The 23440-nt window shown below is 40.3% G+C and overlaps 1 long non-coding RNA gene across 1 annotated transcript in view; it reads right to left on the bottom strand.

Moving 5' to 3' along the window:
* Nucleotides 1-939: 939 nt before the first annotated feature.
* LOC140457789 (uncharacterized) overlaps nt 940-23440 on the bottom strand; it is a 43854-nt gene continuing 21353 nt past the window's right edge. The window contains exons 2-3 of the long non-coding RNA XR_011953360.1: nt 19518-19658; nt 940-1269 (exon numbers count right to left, since the gene is read on the bottom strand). This is a non-coding gene — a long non-coding RNA (uncharacterized lncRNA). The remainder of the gene's footprint in view (nt 1270-19517; nt 19659-23440) is intronic.

The following is a 23440-nucleotide window of genomic DNA, read 5'->3' as shown; positions in this document are numbered from 1 at the left end:
GCCTTGGCTTGAGGTTGGTGCAGGAGTACTGGTTGAGCATGTATGAGCTAACAGCGATAAACCAGTGACACTTGCTTTGAAAACTGGAGAAGATCATTGGCATTCTTGTGGCACTGCTGACAGTCCCTTCAGACATGGAGACTGACCTGGATGGTGATCGCGGACTGATATAGAGTCATAGAGCCATATAGGATGGAAACAACCCCTTCGGTCTAACCAGTCCATACCACACGCCCATATCCCTCCAAACCTTTCCTACTCATTGTAATTGTACCCACATCCATCACTTCCTCCCAAAGTTCATTCCACATGCCGAACCATGCTCTATGTAAAAATTTGCCCCCATGTCTTTTTTAAATCTTCATCTCTTCTGCTAATCCTTCAGGGATAGATCCCCCTTGTCTGCACCACCCCATTCACTAGGACCGCCAGATTCTTTTCAGAGATTTGCCATGCCATTTTCCATTTCACCAAGCAGGGCAACTTTGGAATGCCAACGGTCTTTTAAATAAGTCACGGGTGCCATACATGATGGTCTATCAGTGGATAGCCAGTTAGTGGAAAGTTCAACTGGGATATAGTGTGGCAAAATGGAGCATGGAGGTGGGATTGGTATTTAATGACATAACATACTGTGAGAAAAGTCACTTGGCCTCACTGCAAAAAACTTTCTGAATAATGGTTGAAAGTGACACTTAGCCAAAAAAAAAGCAAAATTGATATGACAAGATGGTGGATGCAGCATGGCAGGAGGTGTTCTGGCTCCCAGCCCGTCTGTTCCCGCATCCCCCTTTTGTTTTAGATTTTATTTGCTTCACTTAACTTTTGAATCAAATTCTGCAGCTGCAGTGGCGGAGAGAGGTTGCAGGGAGTTGTTGAGCAGTGTCCACTCCTCGTGGCCTCAGTGATTGTGGCTCAAACAACTGTTCGAACGTCAATGAATTGGGGTCAGTTATTTTCCTCTGATGTTTTGGTGGTATCTGCAATGATGGCACAGTGAATGATCTCTTGGTCCGAGGGAGTTAATTTGCTCTGTCAATCGGTTCTTGGAAGTTGAGATGAAACCAGTCAAGAGTTGGGGACAGACTCCTGGCTATAGCGGTGGCTGGAATATCAGCAGAGATGAGGTAGCTTTGGCAGAGGTGACATTCTGGGTCTGGTCAGTGGCAGTGGGGTGGCATGCTTCCTCCTTGATGTTGTGGTCTCAGGGACAGCTTTGGCAGCTGCAGAGTGTGGCAGCATCCTGTAGCTACTTAGGAAATGAAGAAGCTGTAGATGGAATAAGAAATGAAGTTGTCCTAACTTTGTATGATTTATTTCCTTTTATAACTGATGTTATTAAAATGGCCCTGGCTTATGGCAACTTATACACATTTTACTGTATTTTCATCAACACATTTTAACAGTAAATTACTATAACTATTGCTAAGATTCACCCCTTTGTTTCAATGCCCATTTTTTATATATTTGTGATGAAGGACAATTTTCTACATAAAATATTTTATTATATATATTATATATATATTGTTGATGATATTTGATTCTGAGTCCAGTAGCATAGTGAATAGTAAAATGAAGTTCTGACTCAGTTGCAGATTATGAACATTTGTGCAACTATTTTCCACCTTTAGTACTGCTTTCCATTAGAGGATTCAGCAAGATTGGGAATTTTCCTTATTGAGGTGTCAGAGTAGTGAACATTCAGGGCATCACAAAGAATAAGATTTATTAGTTCATCAGCTTTCTGTTTCACCAAGCTTCTGTGGTATGCATTCTGAAGTTTATATTTATTATTTGAAAAGAATTCATGAAAATATAATACTAAAACACCAAATTAATTATAGAAAAGCAGAGAAAAGAATGAAGCAAAATTGAACAATAATAATATAGATTCTCTGAAACTTCCAGATGTGATTTCTGGATGCATTCATTATTTTCTTTTTGGCAGCATTTTAACATTTCTAGTTTGTTGTGACTTAATTTTGGTAACCACAAGCAAGCATTGCATTGTATCATGCCAAATCTGTGGGTAACATGATGCCACAGTGCTCACAACTTCCTGTTATGACAAGACTGACCAAAGAAGTCCACTTTGATCAATGAAATCAAAGGATCTGAAATGATCTCAGTTTTCTTGACATGAGAGTCCTCTTTTACATGGGGGTACAAACATGAACTCTGTATTTAACACTGTATTTTAGAGGCACAGTCAGAGTGCACGTTTTTTACAATTGTAGCATCTTCTTTTGTTCATTTCTTCCATTCGTTTGTTGGATATGTACGTCACTGGAAAAAAAAAATCAGCATTTTTTGTTTCTCTGTAACTTTCCTGAAAAAAGTGGTTCTGAGCAGATTTCTTGAATCATGAAAACAAAATGCTGTACATCTATAGTGCTGTAAAAGATGGTGTTCTAGGATTTTGACTCAGCAATATTGAAAGAAAGGCAATCGTGTTCAAAATTAAAATGATGCAAACCTCGGAGGAAAATTTCCATGTAATGTATGTGGCCACAGATCTTATCATTTTAAGTGATGGAAGTTGCAGGTTTGGAAAGTATCATTGAAGGAGTCTTGGCAATTTGCTGCAGTGCATCACTTGCATGGTATACACTGCTAACACACTAATGCTGTAAGGAGTATTGTTAAGGTGGTAGATGGGTTACAAACAAAAGTAGCCACTACATCCTTGATAGCATTGAGTGTCTTGAGAGTTTTTGAAGCAGCTGACATACAGCTATGTGAAAAGCATTAAATCACACTCCAGACATATGCCTGCTTCAAAAACACATCATTGGCTATAAAGTACTTTGGACCATCCAAAGTTACTGAAAAGCATACTCCTGACTGGTGTCTTGTAAGTGGCGTACAGGCTTTGGGGAGACAGGAGTTGTGTCTACACAAGACTGTATTTATATGGTCAGTTAAGTGAACAGTAACCATGAAGATGATGATTGAGTTTCAGTGATGGTAGTATTGTTGAATGTTGAGGGGAGGTACTGTAGGCCTCCCATGAACATGTGGGAGAAAGAAGAACAAGTGTATAAGGAGATCATGGATAGATGTTAGAACAACAGGGTTGTTGTAGTGTGTGAGTTTAACTTCCCCAAACTTGACCGGGACTTTCTTAATGCCAGGGTCTTAAAAGGGGCAGAATTTGTTAAGTGCTTCCACTTGAAACAATGTGTAGACTATCCGACTAGGGAACAGGCTGTAATACACCTGGTATTAGAGATTGAGCCCACCAGGTGATCAAAATTTCAGCAGAGGTGCATTTTGGGAACAGTGATCATAATTCCATAGGTTTAACGATAGTGCTAAATTGTAGAAAGCTAATTACGACAATGGTAGACATGAATTGGAGAAGTTAGATTGAGGGCAGTAGTTTCAAGATAAATCCACATGTGACATCCACATTAGTTCTGAGGAAGGGTGACTCAACCCGAAACATTAACTGTGCTTTCTCTCCACAGATGCTGCCAGATCTGCTGAGCTTTTCCATCAATTTCCATTTTTATCTCTGACATGTGGGAATCTTTTAGAGGCCAGTTGAATAAAGGTAAGGGCCATCGTGTTCCTTGAAAGGTAAGATTGAAAGATAAGGATGGCAAAATTCAGGACCTCTGGATGACAAGAGGCATTTAAAGTTTAGTCAAAAAGGAAAAGAAAGTATATATGAGGTTTAGGAAGCTGAAATCAGGCAAGGCCTTTGAGGAACATAAAGGAAGCAGGAAAAAAACTTAAACAAGGAACTAGGAGGGTTAAAAGAGTCCATGAAATGTCCTTGGCAAGTAGAATTAAGGGAAATCCCAATGAACTTTGTACATATATTAGAAACAGGAGAGTGGCTGGGGAAATGCACAGAACCAGAGGAAATGGGTGAGGCTCTTAATGAATATTCACTTCAGTATTCACCAAGAAGAGGATATAGATGATTATAAGATGAGAGAGGGATATGTTGATATTCTAGGCCATGTCAATATTAAGAAAGAAAAGCATGAAGTTGGTAAGTCCCTTGATAGGATGAATCCTAGGATTCCTGAGTAAGCCAAGGGAAGAGATTGCTGGGACTTTGATAGAGATCTATTAATTCTCTTAAGCCATATGTGATGTCCCGAAAGAGTGGAGAATAGAAATGTTATTGCTTTGTTTAAAAAGGGCGACAGGCATAATCCAGGAAACTATTGGCCAATAAACCTTACATTAGTGGTTGGGAAATTAATGGAGAAGATTCTTAGGAAAAGGATTTACAAACAAATAGGCTTGTCAGGATAGTCAGCATGGATTTGTGTGGAGGAGGTCTTGTCTCACAAATTTGATTGAGTTTTTTGGAGAAGCAACAAAGACAGTTGATGAGGGTAGGGCAGTGGATGTTGTCTACATGGACTTTATGAAAGCATTTGATAAGGTCCTTCATGGTATGCTGGCCCACAAGATAAATTCACATGGGATTCATGGTGAATTGGTAAATTGGATACAAAATTGGATTGGTCGTAGAAGACAGAAGGTAATTGTGGATGGGTGATTTACTGACTGCAGACCTGTGACCAGCAATGTTCCACAAGGGTCAGTGTGAGAACCTCTGTTGTTTGTAATAGAAATGTAAATGTTTTGGATGAAAATGTTTGAGGTCTGTTCAGTAAGTTTACAGACAACATGAAAATTGATGCAGTTATGGAATGTGAGGAAGGTTGTCAAATGATACATCAATATATAAATCAATTAGATAGTTGGGTGGAAAAATAACAGATGGAGTTTAATCTGGACAAGTATGAGGTGATGCATTTTGGGAGGTCAAATGAAAGAGGAATGTATGCAGTAAATGACATGACCATAGGTCCCTGAAAAAAGCAAAGCAAGTTGTTATGGTGGTAAAGAAAGATACGGCATGCTTGCCTTTATTGTTTGGAGTATTGAGTATAAAAGTTGGCAAATCATGTTGCAGCTGCATAAAACCTTAGGCACATTTGGAGTATTGTGTGCAGTTCTGGTTGCCACGCTGTGGGAAGGATGTTCAGCCTTTGGATAGGATGGCGGTTGTTGCCTGGAGTGCATTAGCTACAAGGAGAGATTGGACAAACTTGGATTGTTTTAGATAGAGCATTGGAGGCTGGGAGGCGACCTGATAGAAGTAGAAAAAATTATGATCGGCATGCGTAGGGTGGATAGTCAAAGTCTTTTTCCTAGAATGGAACTGTCAAATACTAGGGGTGATAGGAGTAAGATGAGAGTGGGAAAGCTTAAAGGAGATGTGCGAGCCAAGGTGGTCGATGCCTGAACTGCACTGCCAGGGAAGGGGTAGAAGCAGTACAATAGCAACTTTTAAGAGCTATTAAGAGACACATGAACAGGTAGGAAATATAGCAATATGGAGCATGTGCAGGAAGATGGAATTAGTTTAGAATGGCATCATGGTTGGCATAGACATGATAGGGCAAAGGGCCTATTCCTGTGCTGTACTGTTGTAGTTTCTAAACTTCCTAGTTTTCTGTCTGTGCTAAACGGGAAGAGTCATAGAGATGTACAGCATGGAAACAGACACTTCGGTCCAATTTGTCCATGCTGACCAGAAATCCCAATCCAATCTAATCCCACCTGTCAGCACCCGCCCATATCCCTCCAAACCCTTCCTATTCATATACCCATCCAGATGCCTTTTAAATGTTACAATCGAACAAGCCTCCACCACTTCCTCTGGCAGCTGATTCCATACTAGTACCACCCTCTGCTTGAAAATGTTGCCCCTTAGGTCTCTTTTATATCTTTCCTCTCTCACGCTAAACCTATGCCCTCTAGTTCTGACTCCCCCACCCCTGGGAAGAGACTTTGTCGATTTATCCTATCCATGTCCTTCATGATTTTATAAACCTCTATAAGGTCACCCCTCAGCCTCTGACGCTCCAGGAAAACAGCCCCAGCCTATTCAACATCTCCTTATCGCTCAAATCCTTCAACCCTGGCAACAGCCTTGTAAATCTTTTCTGAACCATTTCAAGTTTCACAACATCTTTCCTATAAGAAGGAGACCAGATTTGCATGCAATATTCCAAAAGTGGACTAACTAATGTCTCGTACAGCTGCAATATGACCTCCCAACTCCTGTACTCAATACTCTGGCCAGTAATATGAGCCTGGTAGTTGGGGTAAGGTTAGGATTTATGCAAACATGAAATAAACAATGAGCATTTGTGTAATCTGTAGGTGAGTGAGCCAACAAGTATTCCTGAGATACAGCCTGGTACAATTGTGAGCTGGGTACCTGTCACGGTGCCAAATTATTCTCGTAGCTGCATTTTGTGGGTGGCACGGTGGCACAGTGGTTAGCACTGCTGCCTCACAGCGCCAGAGATCCGGGTTCAATTCCCATCTCAGGCGACTGACTGTATGGAGTTTGCACATTCTCCCAATGTCTGTGTGGGTTTCCTCCGGGTTCTCTGGTTTCCTCCCACAAAGTCTGTAGGTTAGGTGAATTGGCCGTGCTAAATTGTAGTGTTAGGTGAAGGGGTAAATATAGGGGAATGGGTCTGGGTGGGTTGTGGGTCGGTGTGGGCTTGTGGGCCTGTTTCCACAATGTGAGTAATCTAATGTTAGTTCCTGGTGCGTGTCAAAATGCATCAGTGAAGTGTAGGACCATTTTAAATGTGAATCGGAAATGTGCCATGAGGATCCTGAGAGGCTGGCAGTTGGTGAATGTCAGTGTCCATTGCTTTGGGAGGGATGGGAGTTGTGGCAGTGGCAGCAGTAAGTGCATCTGATGGCCTGGATTGTGCCTTGAGCTGTTGTTGCAGGGTGTCTCAGATGGCGGTCCCAAAGAGCAAGCAGTGAGCTAGAGTCACAGCTTTGACTCTTATGTCTTGAATTCTCAGCATCTTGATCCCTCGCAACAAGTGAAAGAACAGGAGGCTTCATACTCATGAGGTGCGATGTGCAATTAATGAGGCAGACAACAAGCAAAATCCTTTTCATAGACATCCCACTGTCTAGACTAGAATCTTTCCTTGATGTTCAGCATTTAGATGGAAAATGAGGCTTGTTGCTCCAGATGTCAAAAAAAGGTCTCAACGGACCTCTCATAGTATTTCGATATGTAGCTGATAAAGATTAGATCCCCTACAGTGTGGAAACAGGCCCATCAGCCCAACAAGTCCACACCGACCCTCCAAAGAGTAACCGACCCAGACCCATTTCCTTCTAACTAATGCAGCTAACACTATGGGCAATTTAGCATGGCCAATTCACCTAACCAGCACATCTTTGGACTGTGGGAGGAGACCCATGCAGAATGTGCAAACTCCACACAGATGCGTGCCCAAGGCTAAAATTGAACCTGGGTTCCTGATACTGTGAGGCAGCAGTGCTGACCACTGAGCCACTATGCTGCCCCAGTATACCATGATTCTGTGACACTATTTCAAGAAGATTACTGGAATTTCCCTCCACAAAAGTAGCGAAAAAACATTACTGCTCATCTACCTCCTGAGTGTTTGTGGGTTTTTATTTTGTGTAAAATTGGTTGATTCCCTGGAAGCAGTGGTTGTACCTCAAATATAAATCAAAACTGGCAGTAAAATACTTTGGAATTTTTTTTCTTGTTAACTTACACTATGAGAGCATCACTGGCTACATCAGCATTTTTTGCTCATCCCTAATTGCCCAGATGGCAGTTACAAATCAACCACATAGCTGTGGGTTGAGAATCATATGTCGGCCAGCTCAGATAAGGATGACAGTTTCCTTCGTTTAGGGTATTTTTTCCTGACAATCAACAATGGTTTCATGGTCGTCATTAGACTCTTTCCAGATTTTTATTGAATTCAATTTCCACCTGCAGTGGTAGGATTTGAATGCAGGTACCTGGAACATTACCTGGGTCTCTGGATTAACAGTCCAGCGATAATACCATTAGGCCATCATTTTCCCACCCATTAGAATGTACTGGGACAGTGAAAGCTGATTTATAAATGTAATTTGGGTTTATGTTCTGTGATTGGTGACGAAGCACTATTTTCACTTGGCCATCAAATGTATTGTTACTGATCTCAATTTCAGCTTTTAATATGGTCATAAAGATTAACTCTGCCTTGAATGAAGAGGCACACAAATCTCATCTCTTTGCTTCTGAGAGATGCTACGTAAAGATCACCAGAAATCGAACCTCTGATGTCATCTTAACATTTGTTGCAAGTTCCGGTCAAAATTCCAAATGCAACTTGACATTTTGGTCAAAGTAATTCCAGATGCTGAAAATATGAAACAAAAACCGAAATTGCTGGAGAATCTCAGCAGGACTGGCAGAATCTGAGGAGAGAAATCAGAGTTCATATTTTGGGTTCTGAAGAAGGGATAGTGGGCCCAGAATGTTAACTTAGATTTCTCTTCATAGTCACTGCCACACCTGAGATTTTCCAACAATTTCTGTTTTTGTTCGAAATTATGGTGCTCCTATGATTGTGGGTCAGTTGCCACCCTGAAGTAACTCATTGTGAAAAGTGTCTCAAGGAATAGAAAAGGGTAAAATTCAGGCTAACAGTGATCTGCATGGTACTAACTGGCCAAGGGCACCAATGTTCCTTCCAACTCTATGTTAAGTACATGCACCTACTCAGCAGTGACTTCCAGTCATTCCTCAGTGCTGCTTAGTCCATTACGGACCAATTAATCAATGCCTGCTTTTGTCCTGATTAGTCTCTACAATGGGCCTTAAAACAGATATGAGCCCCTTATTAACTGTTGCAAGAGGTTTAATATGGTTCTAGATTATCACCAGAAATGCCAGAGAAAGTGACTTTCAGGTGTGTTTGGAGTATGGAACATAATGCTGAGAAACTACTTTTGTTTGCACCTCAATATTGTATAATTACTGCATCTTGATGCGCCTGTCAAACAAGATCTCAGTGCTATTGAGGTCAACTTGTATCAGTTTTTAATTTTGTATGAGTTAGAAATGTACCTTGTGCAATACTGTGGCATCAAAGGAATACACCCTACTGAAATTACTTATTGTTTCTACATATAAACTGATGAACCTGACTAACTGCTTTCATTGTTGCATTTCTTCATTCTTACCTGCTTCACACATGACATTTAATCTTTGGATGGAATCAATTTCTTGCCAATTAGTTGCAGATCTATCCATTGAACTGACTTCTTGTGGAACAGTGGGTAACATGGATGTAGGTATGCTCGCTGAGCTGGAACATCATGAGCTCACTGATGATATTACCTAGTAGTGTGATAAAATGTCTGAAAATGAACTTTCCAGCTCAGCGAGCAAACCTACACCTACAACCTCAACCTGTGCTACAAATCTTCTCAAAACACGCTGATGGCTAACATCCCTGCTTCGAAGGCAGTTGTCATTAAGTTCAATAATTTGATTCCCTCTTGTTGGAGATGGACATTCCCTGGGAAGAGTATATTTGAGAGGGAAATCAGGAGGGCAAAAAGGGGACATGAGATAGCTTTGGCAAATAGAGTTAAGGAAAATCCAAATGGTTTTTACAAATACATTAAGGACAAAAGGGTAACTAGGGTCAGAATAGGGCCCCTCAAAGATCACAAGATGGCCTTTATATGACAAGGTGGCAGAGATGGGGAGACACTAAACGAGTATTTTGCATCAGTGTTTCTATGGAAAAGGATATGGAAGATATAGAATGTAGGGAAATAGATGGCGACATCGTGAAAAATGTTCATATTACAGAGGAGGAAGTGCTGGATGTCTTGAAATACATAAAAGTGGATAAATCGCCAGGACCTGATCAGGTGTACCCTAGACCTTTGTGGGAAGCTAGAGAAGTGATGGCTGGGCCTCTTGCTGAGATATTTGTATCATCAACAGTTACAGGTGAGGTGTCAGAAGACTGGAGGTTGGCAAACGTGGTGCCATTGTTTAAGAAGGTCGGTAAAGACAAGCCAGGGAACTATAGACCAGTGAGCCTGACCTCGATGGTGGGCAAGTTGTTGGAAAGAATCCTGAGGGACAAGATGTACATGTATTTCAAAAGGCAAGGACTGATTAGGGATCATAACATGGCTTTGAGCATGGGAAATCATGTCTCACAAACTTGATTGAGTTTTTTGAAGAAATAACAAAGAAGATTGATGAGGGCAGAGCAGTGGACGTGATCTATGTGGACTTCAGTAAGGCATTCAAAAAGGTTCCCCATGGGAGACTGGTTGGCAAGGTTAGTTAAGGAGGATCCAAAGGAGAACTCACCATTTGGATACAGAACTGGCTCAAAGGTAGAAGACAGAGGGTGGTGGTGGAGGTTGCTTTTCAGACTGGAGGCCTGTGACCAGTGGAGTGCTACAAGGATCGGTGCTGGGTCCACTACTTTTTGTCATTTATATAAATGATTTGGATGTGAGCTTAGGAGGTACAGTTAGTAAGTTTGCAGATGTCACCAAAATTGGAGGTGTGGTGGACAGCGAAGATGGTTACCTAGGATTACAAAGTGATCTCGATCAGATGGGACAGTTGTCTGAGTAGTGGCAGATGGAGTTTAATTGAGATAAATGTGAGGTGCTGCATTTTGGAAAAGCAAATCTTAGCAGGACCTATTCACTTAATGGTAAGGTCTTAGGGAGTATTGCTGAACAATGAGATCTTGGAATGCAGGTTCATAGCTTCTTGAAAGTGGAGTCACAGGTAGATAGGATAGTGAAGAAGGTGTTTGGTATGCTTTCCTTTATTGGTCAGAGTATTGAGTACAGGAGTTGGGAGGTCATGTTGCAGGTGTGCAGGACATTGGTTAGGTCACTTTTGGAATATTGTGTGTAGTTCTGGTCTCCCTTCTATCAGAAGGATGTTGTGAAACATGAGAGGTTTCAGAAAAAATTTACAAGGATGTTGCCAGGATTAGAGAGTTTGAGCTATAGAAAGAGGCTAAGTAGGATGGGGCTGTTTTCCCTGGAGCATTGGAGGCTGAGGGATGACCTTATAGAAGTTTATAACATCATGAGGGGCATGGATAGGGTAAATAGACAAGGTCTATATCTCCAGGGTGGTGTAGTCTAGAAATAGAGGGCATAGGTTTAGGGTGAGAGGGGCAAAAGGAAGGGGCAACCTTTTCACACAGAAAGTGGTGCATGTATGGAATAAGCTGCCGGAGGAAGTGGTGAAGGCTGGTAGAATTACAGTATTTAAAACTATCTGGATGTGTCCATAAATAGGAAGGGTTCAGAGGGATATGGGCCACGTGCTGGCAAATGGGACTAGATTAGTTTAGGATATCTGGTAGCCATGGACGAGTTGGACCAAAGAGTCTGTTTTTGTGCTGAATATCTCTATAACTCTATGACTTTATGACAAGGGTTGGGGGTTGGTAAAGTAGTTAGTGATAAGTGAAGACAAAGCCCGGAGGTTAAAAAGTCACCCCTCCTCTTCAGTGCCCTGTTTTCAGCATACATACCAGTTTTAACTAATTACCATAGTTCTGAAAAAGAGTCAGTGGAGGCAAAGCATTAACTCTGTTTTCTGTCTACAGATGCTGCCAGATCTGCTGAATTTCTCCAGCAATTGCTCCAGCATTTGCAGTTTTTTGTGTTATTTTAGAGTTTGACGTTGGATACTATCCTGAGAAGTGCTGCAATTCAGGCTGAGGCAGAGAATATTGGCCTTCAACTACCCTTTATCCTTTGAACTACATTCAGTTCTACCTGTATCTTATTGCCATTCTGGGGTTTCTTGATGCCACACTAAGCCAAATGCTGCTTTGATTTCAACAGCATTCGCTCCTACCACAGAAATTTGCAAGGTTGAGTGGAATTAGCACTCCGTGACTCCCAAACAGGAATGAGCACTTTGTTCTGATGGAATATCATTCAGATATGTACTTTCACATGCTTGTACCAGAAAATGTTGTCATTGGTTAGAAGGGATTTTTTTTTCAATATTGTCCCACAATCAATCTTTTTGTATATTCAATGTCAGCAATATAGTGTAACTAGAAGCAGTGGTATCAGGAACTGGTATCTCATAACAATGTTTCTGATAGAGGAACATGAAAAAAAAACTTGTTCTTTATTTTTATGAACTATCCAGGAATATACTTATGACTTAATACATATTCAAATAACATTTGATCAGCATTTTGACTGCTGTATATAAGGAGCAGAGTATCAGTGAGTAACAGATTCTGGAATAATTCCATAGACTGGAATAAGATGATATATAAACCTTACTTCTGGTATTTATTATAGAATTTTTGGACTCATATACATTTAAGATCTACAGCTGCAGCAGCTTTTGTGTGCCAGGTGTAAGCATTGATGTTGAACATGCATGTGTGTGGTTTCTGGGAATGATCTTGTAGAATGAGCCTGATCAGAGTATCTATATGATGGAATCAGCACAGGGGAGGCATTCTCATCCAGTTATTAGCCCAAGCAAATTTGAACTAGCTTTAAAAACATTCAAATTGTCAATAGTTCAATCTTTTGGGCTGTTGTCCAGAATGGGCAATGCCACTCATAAAGTCTCAGTGGAAAGTGTTGGATATCAATTTGCCATGGACGATACCGAGGCAGCCAACTTCAATTTTGTTTCCCTTCTGATATCCACAGACTTTATAATAGGAGCTACTGGAAACATGACTAATTCTTGTTTCCTTCCCAGTGCCTAACCTTCTACCTGAATTTATTTTTATTCACTCGTGGGATGTGGGTATTGCTGGATGGCTAGCATTTATTGCCCATCCCTAGTTGTCATTGAGAAGGTGGTGGTGAATTGCTTTCTTGAACCAACACAGTCTACATGCTATAAGTTGACCCACAATGCCCTTTGAGAGAGAATTCCTGGAATTTGGACCCAGTGACAGTGAAGGAAAAGTGATATATTTCCAAGTCAGGATGGTGAGCGGCTTGGAGGGCAGCTTGCAAATGGTGGTACTCCCATTTATCTGCTGCCTTTGTCCTTCAAGATAGAAGTGGTCATGGATTTGGAAGGAGCTGTCTAAGGTTCTTCGGTAAATTTCTGCAGTGCATCTTTTAGATAGTACACACTGCACTGAGCTTCGGTGGAGGAGGGAATGAATGCTTGTGGATATGGTGTCAATCAACTGTCTGCTCTGTCCTGGATGGTGTTGAGCCTCTTGAGTGTTGTTGGAGCTGTATCCATCCAGGCGAGTGGGGAGTATTCCTCTTGACTTGTGCTTTGTAAATGGTGGATAGGTCTGGGGAGTCAGTGAGTTACACACTGCAGCATTTCTAGCCTCTGACCTGCCCTTTTGACCACCCTGTTTATGTGGCGAGTCTAGCTGAGTTTCTGGTCAATGGTAACTGCAAGGATGATAGTGAGAGTTTCATTGATGGTAACCCCATTGAATACAAAGTGGTGGTGGTTAGATTGTCTCTTATTGGAGTTGATTATTGCCTGGTATTTTTGTGGTGTGAATGTTACTTGCCACTTGTCAGCGCAAGCCTTGCTATCGACTAGCTCTTGCTGCTGAAAACGAGATCTGGAACTGAGCCCTGAATTAACACTGAACAGGAAGTGAATTAAAGCCGGAAATTTCTGACAGCACAGAATCATACCAATGCTGCAACAAGTCTTTTCAGTGATACAAAAATTATCAGGCACAGGTTGGTACAGGCATCATGAAGACTTGCCACAACTCTATTAAAGATCTTTCACTCAAGCCAACTGGATAAATCTCATTTGGCAAGATTTTTGTCACTCTTAGATTAGGCTTGGCCCAATTTAGATTATTGGCAAATAGACATTGTTTCTCAACTATCCTGGCATTTTGGCTGGTCCAAAACTGTAGTGCTGACAATATCTTGTTGTGATACTGATATATATAATAGCCACAGGCCTACCTCCTCTGTTGTAACATTTGATTGTAGAGATTCATTTGGCATAGGTAATATATTTTTGAATTTTATCATAGACTGGTTTTAATAAAGGTAAAGTTTCCATAGTACTATAGGGTTGCTCTCTTATTAGAGAGAGAGAGACAACTGGTGGTGGTTTAATCTGAGGGTCACCACACCTCAGGCAAGGGGAAAGGTTGAGGAGAATCCCTAATGGTAACTTCCTCCATAGTGGGAATTGAACCCATGTGTTGGCATCACTCTGCAAACCAGCTGTTTATCCTACTGATCTTATGCCCTCCGGTCCTAGGTTCTCCCAGAAGGGGAAACAACCTTTCTGCATCTACCCTATCAAGTTCCCAAGAATCTTGGATGCTTCAATAAGGTTGCCTCTCATTCTTCTAAATTCCAGTGAGTACAGGCCTATTCTACTCAACCTCTCATAAGACTATCCTTCCATACCTGAATAAGCCAAGAGAATCTTCTCTGGACTGCCTCCAATTTCAGTACATCTTTCCTTTGATAAGAGGCCCAAAATTCTTCTCAGTATTCCAGTTGAATAATTTCAGTTTTAGCAAAGCCTTCCTCCTTTTATACTCCATTCCCTTTGACATAAAGGACAACATTTAATTTGCCTCCTCTTTTACATGTTGAACTTGGGGTATGCTAGCTTTTTGTGATTCATGGATGAGGATGCTCAAATCTTTCTGTTCTGTAGCTTTGTGAACAAATTTGTGAACAAATATAATGAATATTGTTAAATATGTATATAAATATCACATATCTTGAATAGAAGTAATTATTTGCTTCAATTTTCATTCTTGCAATTTCATGCTCAAGTTAAATGTTCATGCTTCAATGTATTTTCTAACTCATGCATATGTTTTTCATAGCAAAAGGGTTATGCAGGTATTTTAAGAAAGTTGAGCCCTGCTTTGAAATCTCTGTATATCTAGAAATTGTAATACTAATAGTAGCTGTTCTGATTTTGTGCATTGAAATAGCTTTTCATCACCTATTAAATGATAAAATTAAAACTTGGTTTAGGATAAGAATAACTTGCATTTATATACCAACTTTAAAACATTAAACCTTCTTAAAGTTATGGAGCTGTACTGATATTGTTTCTCTTTATTGATTCCCTTTTTGTGAAGCACATATTTTAAATGTTTAATCATGTCACTGTACTAATCCAGAGGAAAGGCAGCCTCAACAACTTAATATGAAGACTGATGGTCAATAATGAATTGTTTCAGTTCCAATGATGGGCTAAAAAATTGTTGTCTTTTATTTCATAAAAGCATCTCAACGAATTGTTGTTGAGATGCTTTTATGAATTAAAAGACAACAGTTTTTAGCCCATCATTGGAACTGAAACAATTCATTATTGACCATCAGTCTTCATATTAAGTTGTTGAGGCTGCCTTTCCTCTGGATTATACCTTTACTATAAGGATTTGTTTCAAAATGCTTTATAGAAGTTTTATGGAACAAAAGTAAAGACCATGCCACCTAAAGGCATAAAGTCTTAGGCCAGGTGATGAGCTTTAAACAGTGGCTAAAAGGAGGGAGAGGACCACAGAGGAAAAATATTGGGAGGAATGTCAAAACTTAGAGGCTAGAAAGTTGAAGGCATGGCAGCTAATGATGTAGCAATTAAAATTAAGAAGCATAAATAGGTTAGAATTTGCAGTGTTTGCGGACATTTAGGGTTCTTATTGTTGAAAGAAATTACTGATATAAGGATGGGCAGTTTAAAAGCAAGGATGAAAATTTTAAAATTGAAGCATTGTCTATTTGATAGCCAACATAGTAACACATTGGTGGGCAGGAGCTAGTATGAGTTTGGATGTGGGTATCAGAGTTTGGTGTAAACTCAATTTTGTGGAGGGTAGAAAAGTGAGACTTGACAGAATTACATTAGAACAACAAAATCTAGAGTTAACAAAGACATGGTCGAGTATTTCAACAGCACATAAACTGAGGGAAGGATAGTAAGGCGATGCTATGAAGATGGAAATAGAATGCCTTAAATATGGAGATTGTGTGCCAAGAAGCTTATCTAAGGATCATATATAGCACTATGGTTATGAATAGTCTGGTTCAATCTTTAGAATAGAACAAAGAAGTGGAGATGCTGGAAATCTGAAACAAAGCAGAAATTGCTGAAGAAACTCAGCAGATCTGGCATCAATTGTGGAGAGAAAGCAGAGTTAACATTTCAGATACTGTGACCCTCTTTCAGGGTCTAATCTTTTACCAGGATTAGGGATAGTGTTGGTGGCTAGGCAATGGAACTCATGATTGAGGCAAAGAAATAACTTCTGTCTTTTCAGAATTTAATTGAGAGGAAATTTCTCCTCATTTAGTACTGAATGTTTGTTGAGTTAGAATGCTGGAAGAGAGACGGAATTGGATATTGTCAACACGCATGTGGAAAACGATTCCACAATTTTGGATGATTTTGCTTGGATGCAGAACACCAAGAAAAAGAGTAAAGATAAATCTTTGGAAAACACTAGATATAACAGTTTGGAAGTGAGAAGAGACATATTACATGTGATTATGTGCCTACAGCAAGATAAGTATGAATGAAGCCAGGCAGTTACAGAAGTTACTTGGAGTGATTCAAACAGGAAGTTGGGACGGCACAGTGACTCAGTAGTTCGCATTGCTGCCTCACAGCGCCAGGGAACTCGGTCTGATTCAAGTCTCTGGTGACTGTGTGGAGTTTGCACATTCTCCCCGCGTCTGCGTGGGTTTCCTCCGGATGCTCCAGTTTTCTCCCACAGTCCAAAGATGTGCAGGTTAAATGGATTGGCCAAGCTAAATTGGTCATAATGTCCAGGGATATGTAGCTTAGGTGGATAAGCTATGGTAAGTATGGGGTTGTAGGGTAGGTGGAGTGGGTCTGTGTGGGATGCTCTTTGGACAGTTGCTGTGGTCCTGATGGGCTGAATGGCCTGCTTCTATACTGTTGGGATTCTGTATGCAGACCTAAAGAAAGAATGGTTTGGGAAATGAAAATGCATTCACAGACTTTGGAGGGGAAAGGGAGGTTTGATATGGATGAGTAGTTTGTAAGGAGAGGGACTAAAGGTTTGTTTTTGAGAAGACTGATGAGGGTTGCAGTTTTAAAGTAGATGGTGAAAGATCCACAGGAGAGGAAGTCGTTAATAATCTCAGTTAATATAGGAGCCAGAGGGAAATTGAGTGGATAATAACTTAGTATGAGTAAGATCTAGAGAGCAAGACGTGGGTCTCTTTGAGTTAAGGGAGGGAATGATAACAAATTAAAGAAAGATGTCCATTCCAGGTTATGAAAGGATTGCATTCTTGGTAAGTAGCACAGATAAAGTTATGTGAATTTTGTTTACTTGAAGTTCTCATACACGTCAAGTAAACAGCACCAATGGCAACTTACAATCACAGATAACTATGAATGCATCTTCCTTATAGTCTGCCTTTGCTCAACTGCAAAGGAGGTTTGTCATGTGGCTATTTATTGGTCCTTGGCTCATTAGTATATCGGGGTTCTTAAAGCAATATGGGTATTTTAAAAATAGCACAGCAAGATTATTAGAGGAAGTTGGGCTTGCTGGGCTCAGGAAAGAGATGGAAGCAACAGAGGCTGCAGATCAGATGATCGTGATCTTCATAACAATAAAGTCCATAAGCTCAGAACATGTTTATTGGAGTTTTGAGTGGAGGAGAAGCTGATTTAAGAAAATAGTTAATAGGTGTTACCTTTGCCTTTGTGGATGATCTTTGATTAGAAGAAAAACATCTCACATTAATAGCAAAAATTTGCAAATGGGATCATATTACATGTTGCTGGCTTGGTAGTTCTTTATAGGGTTTTCCTGTCCAAGATGGCAACTGCAGCAGAATCAAGAAAGCATGACTTCCATTTTTAGCATTCAGAGACACAGAATTCCCACTATTTCTGAAATCAACAATTAAACCTCTACAATCAATATCATTCAAGCACTTTAAAAATATTGGCATTAGTAGAAAAAAAATACTGTCTATATAGATCACTCCCCCACACAAACAAAGATCACAAACCTTGTTCCGTGTAATTAGGCCAAGAAAAGACTTCCTTTGATTTCAGTTTGAAAGGATTTAGATTTAATTTTAATTGTTTCAAATGAGGTGGAAACACAGGAAAGAAGCTTAAATTAGCAGAGAGATGGAGGAGGGAATTGAACACAAATCAGGTCAAGCCAGTTAATCTAAGCCAGCCAAGAATGGATTGCATTGAGCTTCTAATGTGGACTGTTTATTCAACCCAAAAACAGTAATAACAATTTATTGTATATACTTTTAGCCAAGGGTGATTGCTACAATGTTTACTTTCATTCTTTGAATTTATTGAAAATCCTTTCAAGTGTTCAGAATTATCCTTTTCATTATCTAACAGCTGCAGAAATATTTTTGGTTGGATTGATGCTTAGGACAAGGAGATGGAACATTACAGCGCAGTACAGGCCCTTCAGCCCCAACTGAAATCTAAAGCAGCAGATAAATAAAATGAAAAATAAAGGAAATGAATTTACTGACCATAAAATATTTGTTGTTTTTTTTGTATTATTTGAATGTGTGATATTAAATTTGTTACATTTTTGTTTTGTGTAGAAATATAACTTCAGTCTTCAAAGAATGAAGACAATTGTTTTGACAAGATACAGGTACATTAGTTTACATGCTTTCCTCAATGCTTACCAATAAATCCAATCTTCAACGATCTATCATCTTGGACTCTCAATAAAATTGTTAAAAGCCCAACATATATTAGTGTTTTGTTTCAGAGCTACTGCTGTTTTCTAGGGGAAAACCTGAAGAAAATACATTTACACATATATCCTATAAGTATTGCATTACAGGTGTACATTCACAAATCTATTTGTAAAGCCATTTTGCAATTAAATGCACCTTCCCATAAATATTTCATGAGACTCTTGTACAGTTGGATATACACTTACATATATTCTTTATGAATTTGTGCATTCCCATATATATTTCATAAAGTCATCGCACATCCTAACTTCACTGAGCCTATGAGATGAATACATCAATACATCCAAGCTTTTTGACATGAACGTGTTAGCACAAGTGATCAACACAGCTTGAGGGTCTGTTGCCTCAGGTAGCTTTTTCAATCTTGGATTTTGGGGCATTCAATTTGGAGATTAGAATGATTTAAACTGAAATTAAGGATGATGCAAACACAAGAGTGTATGGAGTCACTTATGTTATACCTCACTGGGTTAGCATGATGGAATTGAAGTCTCTCTATTCCCAGAAACATCCAATACTTAAAGTGGCCAAAGAAAAGCAGAGATTCCCCCAATTTGCCTGATTTTTAAACTCCTGTTAACAGTAAACATGGAAAAGGTTTCTGCGCTTGAGAAGAATTACTTTTTATTGCAAATAATCAGACTCTAGCTACAGATAAACAGTTATGAGCCATTGGCTTATAACTATCAATTAAAACTTTAATAACCTTAAAAAGTCCCCTTTGCACACATATACAGGGAAACCGTGTTTACTGTTTATAAGGTTTGCTGAGACAATTTTTATGATTCTTATACTGGTTAGAATGATGTTTCAGAGTCCACCTTCCCCAGTGGCTTGCAATAGGCAGAGGGTGGTTTCTTCATTTATAAAAGATCTCTGACTAATTAACTAAAATCACAACTTACAGCAACTGCTGAACGTTGGATGAATTGGTTTTCTTCAGGCTTAACGTGATTTTCTTTCGGCAGCAAACAGAGATCTCCTGGGCTGGTGGAGACCTGACAGCTTCTCCATATCTTGTTCATAGTCCCAGGTTCTTCAGTTACCTAAGAACCAATCATTCAATTATTGACAGCGAGAAGATGGTTGTCATTGGTTTGTGGACTAGTGAGCTGTTATCAGTCAGCTTCTTGTGGCCAACTAAAACTCAATTTGTATAAAATTCCTCAGCTCCTGTTCATCTGGAGGAGGAGGAGGAGGAGACAATAGTCTAGTGGTACTATCACTAGACTATTAAACTAAAAACCAGGTAATATTCTGGGAATATATAGCACCATAGCAGATGGTGAAATTTGAAATCAATAAAAAAAATCTGGAATTGACAAATAAACATGAAACAGTTACTGATTGTTGGGGGAAAACTCCATCTCATTCACTAATATTCTTCAGAGAAGGAAACTTCTAGCCCAGGTGTGACTCCAGACCCATACCAACTGGGTAATTAGGGATAGACAACAAATGCAGGCCCATCCACTGATGTCTACAAACCCATGAATGAATAAAAAATAAAATGTGCAAACGCTATGTTCTCAATGAGGATCATGTTATTTTCTTTCAAACCATGCAGCAATCCTGATTTTTAAAACAGTTTTTTTTCCCATTTAAAAAAAACATAAAAATAAAAAGGCATGGTCTTTCCACATGCTATAATTGCAAATGGATATGATTCAAATCATATTATTTTGGTGATTTGTCATTGAGAAATATTAAAACGATCTAACCCACTCTAAAATAAAGGCAAGGGGTTTAGAGGGATATAGACCGAATGCTGTCAATTGGAACTAGCTGAGAGGGCACCGTGGTCAGCATGGACCAGTTTGGGCCAAAGAGCCTGTTTCCATGCTGTATTACTCTATCTACAATTCTACTATAGGGACTGGAGATCAGAAATAAAACAGAAAGTGTTGGAGAACCTCAGTAGTTGTAGCAGCATCTGTGGAGAGAGGAACAGAGTTAATATTTTGAGTCTAATATGACTCTTCTATGAAAATGATGCTCCCAAATCTACTCAATTGTCTGGATCTAAATTGTTTTTAAGAAAAGTTCAAGTAAAAGATAACATCGTGAGAACAACTTATGTTTTGTTGATTGACTTTAATGCAATGAATGCTCGAGTGGACTTCACAAAGGCTACATAGCAATAAGCAGTAATGGTAAAAGAAGAAGAGATTTTTCATTTTATTCACTCATGTGTTATGGACATTGCTAGTTAGGCCAGCATTGATTGCTCCTTTCTGGTTCCATTTGGACAACTTGGAACAATGAAATATCATTCAAGAAATGGATTTTGAGAAGACATTAATAGGTGAAAATAAAAATTATCGGCAGAATGCCTTAGGGAAAGATCTCAGAAACAAGCTTCTGTTACAAATTGTGAAATGACAAGAGAAGCAATGCACAAGAAACCAGTGTTGAACAACTATCGAATATAACTTAGGTGTAGAATGGAAAAGTTGTATAATAAGCTGGGATGAGGCGATGCAGTGGATAAACAAGTAATTTGGACACAATCGATTGCAAGATTGAACAAAGGTGAATGAGAATAGTGATGACAGAAGGGACTTAAGGCTGGATTTTCCCAGAGTTTGCTTAACTCTGGACACCTCAACAAATGATAGGTGGGGCTCAGATGTTGACAAATGCTCTTGAAGGATGGATATGTCTAACTATCATAAAACAGCAAACATAGAAACATATGGGCCAAGGTAGGTCATTTGGCCCTTCAGCACAACTCCTCCAATCAATAGGGTCATGGCTGTTCTGTTTGCGAGTACAAAAGTCCCTCTGTCCCCATTAACCTTTTGATTATTTTGCCTCACAAGAATCTACCTAATTTCACCCAAGGTGACTTGGAGGTGGCATACGATAGGATATAGGTGGCTTGGAGATACAATATAAGTACTTGTTGACACAGAGAGGTCATAAGTTGACCTAAAGGTAGAATGGAAATGGGATGAGAGATGTAGGAGATGAGATCCTAATACTCCTAAACAGTTGGTGCATCCCCATTATAATGTTTCAGACTTTGTGGGACCCATGAGAAACAATTTGAGGATCAAAAGTCATTGAACAAGATACAGAGGTGTGAGTGGTGGGGAAACAAATTGAGCATGGGAACTATTGATAGAAAGGCAGGGTTTCTCCAAGAATAAATATATACATACTTAAAGGCTATTTTGCAGCAGCAGCACATTGGGCTTCACTAAACAATCCATTGTGCCATCAAAACAAATTTACAGATTTTAAAGAACTCTTGGAGCTGTCAGAAATCAGGACAAAGTCACAGCTGCTATTGCTGGCTCTGAGGTTGTCACTACTAAATCCCATGCCACAACCTCACTGTGGACCACGACCCAAAGTTGGGGCATACTACTTTAGACCAAGTGGTTAAAGATGCCCTCCAACACATCTCGTCCACATCCCGCACCTCTGCCCTCAGACCCCACCCCTCCAACCGTAACAAGGACAGAACGCCCCTGGTGCTCACCTTCCACCCTACCAACCTTCGCATAAACCAAATTATTTCCGCCACCTCCAAACAGACCGCACCACCAGGATATATTTCCCTCCCCACCCCTTTCCGCCTTCTGCAAAGACCGTTCCCTCCGTGACTACCTGGTCAGGTCCACACCCCCCTACAACCCACCCTCCCATCCTGGCACCTTCCCCTGCCACTGCAGAAATTGCAAAACCTGCGCCCATACCACCTCCCTCACCTCCAATCCAAGGCCTTAACGGAGCCTTCCACATCCATCAAAGTTTTATCTGCACATCCACCAATATCATTTAATGTATCCGTTGCTCCCGATGCAGTCTCCTCTACATTGGGTAGACTGGACGCCTCCTAGCAGAGCGCTTTAGGGAACATCTCCGGGACACCCGCACCAGTCAACCACACCGCCCCGTGGCCCAACATTTCAACTCCCCCTCCCACTCTGCTGAGGACATGGAGGTCCTGGGCCTTCTTCACCGCCACTCCCTCACCACCAGACGCCTGGAGGAAGAATGCCTCATCTTCCGCCTCGGAACACTTCAACCCCAGGGCATCAATGTGCACTTCAACAGTTTCCTCATTTCCCCTTCCTCCACCTCACCCCAGTTTCAAACTTCCAGCTCAGCACTGTCCCCATGACCTGTCCCACCTGCCTATCTTCTTTTCCATCTATCCACTCCATCCTCCCCCCCGACCTATCACCTTCATCCCCTCCCCCACTCACCTACTGTACTCTATGCTACTTTCTCCCCACCGCCACCCTCCTTTCACTTATCTCTCCACCCTTCAGGCTCTCTGCTTGTATTCCTGATGAAGGGCTTTTGCCTGAAACGTTGATTTTACTGCTCCTCGGATGCTGCCTGAACTGCTGTGCTTTTCCAACCCCCACTAATCCAGAATCTGGTTTCCAGCATCTGCAGTCATTATTTTTACCTACTTTTGACCAAGGCAGATTGCATTCTTCCCAACTCTGTTTTAGTAGCAAAAATCTGGATCTTAGTATCAGACAGTATGCTTAGTATAGGGCTTTGGATGAATTGAAGTTTGTGTGGTGTATGGCTCAAGAGGATAGTTAGGCAAGCACTGACGAAGTTCAATTTGGAGGCAATAATAGTGCTGCTTAGCGTTTTGAGTGGAGTGATCAGGTAGCATATAAACAATGTTGTTGAAAAGCAGAAACTTAGTATTTGCATAGAGCACATAATTTTTATAACATCTAAAATGCTAGATTCACTCTCAATTATTACCAGGACTTTACAGGACAGTTTTTACTTCACTCTTCAAGCAATCAGGGTTATCCTTGTTGTTAATGCACAAGAAAAGGTTAATAACCTA

Source organism: Chiloscyllium punctatum, chromosome 32, assembly GCF_047496795.1.
Source record: "Chiloscyllium punctatum isolate Juve2018m chromosome 32, sChiPun1.3, whole genome shotgun sequence".
In the NCBI taxonomy this organism is placed as follows: Eukaryota; Metazoa; Chordata; class Chondrichthyes; order Orectolobiformes; family Hemiscylliidae; genus Chiloscyllium; species Chiloscyllium punctatum.
The sequence above is the reverse complement of the archived record's forward strand: the minus strand, read 5'-3'. Positions and strand labels throughout refer to the sequence as shown.